Source organism: Triticum dicoccoides, unplaced genomic scaffold (assembly GCF_002162155.2).
Source record: "Triticum dicoccoides isolate Atlit2015 ecotype Zavitan unplaced genomic scaffold, WEW_v2.0 scaffold150459, whole genome shotgun sequence".
In the NCBI taxonomy this organism is placed as follows: Eukaryota; Viridiplantae; Streptophyta; class Magnoliopsida; order Poales; family Poaceae; genus Triticum; species Triticum dicoccoides.
The window spans coordinates 846-1,627 of record NW_021207204.1 but is presented as its reverse complement, the minus strand read 5'-3'; the positions used below and the strand labels follow the sequence as shown (position 1 = coordinate 1,627).

The following is a 782-nucleotide window of genomic DNA, read 5'->3' as shown; positions in this document are numbered from 1 at the left end:
AGGGGGCGATTTTTATACGTCCTGGGGGCCAACGGCTGGGATGCTCTTAGTTCCTGGGCCATGATGTTGCACCCATGTGCTGTGTGCCTTATACTCTAACGGATCCTTTGTGCTGCCGTTTTTGCATTATTAATAAAGTCGGGATTTAGCCTTTTCCATAAAAGAGAAATGAGAAAAGGCTGTATTGTGGTCTGTTTGCCCATAACAGATTGGTTTACCACTTTCTATCTTCCTGACACGTTGGCTTCTTCCCTTCGTCTAGAAGTTGTATACGTGGATCCAACATTACGTCTGAAAGCCTAGTTGGTCAATACTGAAATACGTATTCTTTTTGTTTGGAAAAGTTTGTTCCTCAAATGGATACATCTAGCATTAATTTGGTGCTAGATACATCTATTTGAAGCACATACTTTTTACCACAGAGGGAGTAACGATTACTGTCTAATTTTCAGTGAAAGGAATGCTACGACCAAAAATGCAGGCTATGCGAAGAACATTTCATCAAAGCACCAGTGGTCTAGTGGTAGAATAGTACCCTGCCGTGGTATAGACCCGGGTTCGATTCCCGGCTGGTGCATTTCTCTGTTTTTTCCTTTTTTTTCTTTGCATTTCCATTTTGGGGCTTGTCACTTTTTTTTGGGCACTTTTGTTGATATACTACATACAGTTTATACCTAAAGTTTCCTGCATTTTGCATGCAAACCGAAGAAACTGTTTGAAGGAGTGTTGAATTAACGACAAAAAGAACACCCTTTTTAACTTCCCCAACTCACACCTAGCTT

At 40.9% G+C, this 782-nt stretch overlaps 1 non-coding gene across 1 annotated transcript; it reads left to right on the top strand.

Annotated features, from left to right (window-relative positions):
• The first annotated feature begins 506 nt into the window (after positions 1-506).
• TRNAG-GCC lies at positions 507-577 on the top strand. The gene has a single exon. It is a non-coding gene; the product is annotated as a tRNA-Gly (tRNA).
• The last annotated feature ends 205 nt before the right edge of the window (positions 578-782 follow it).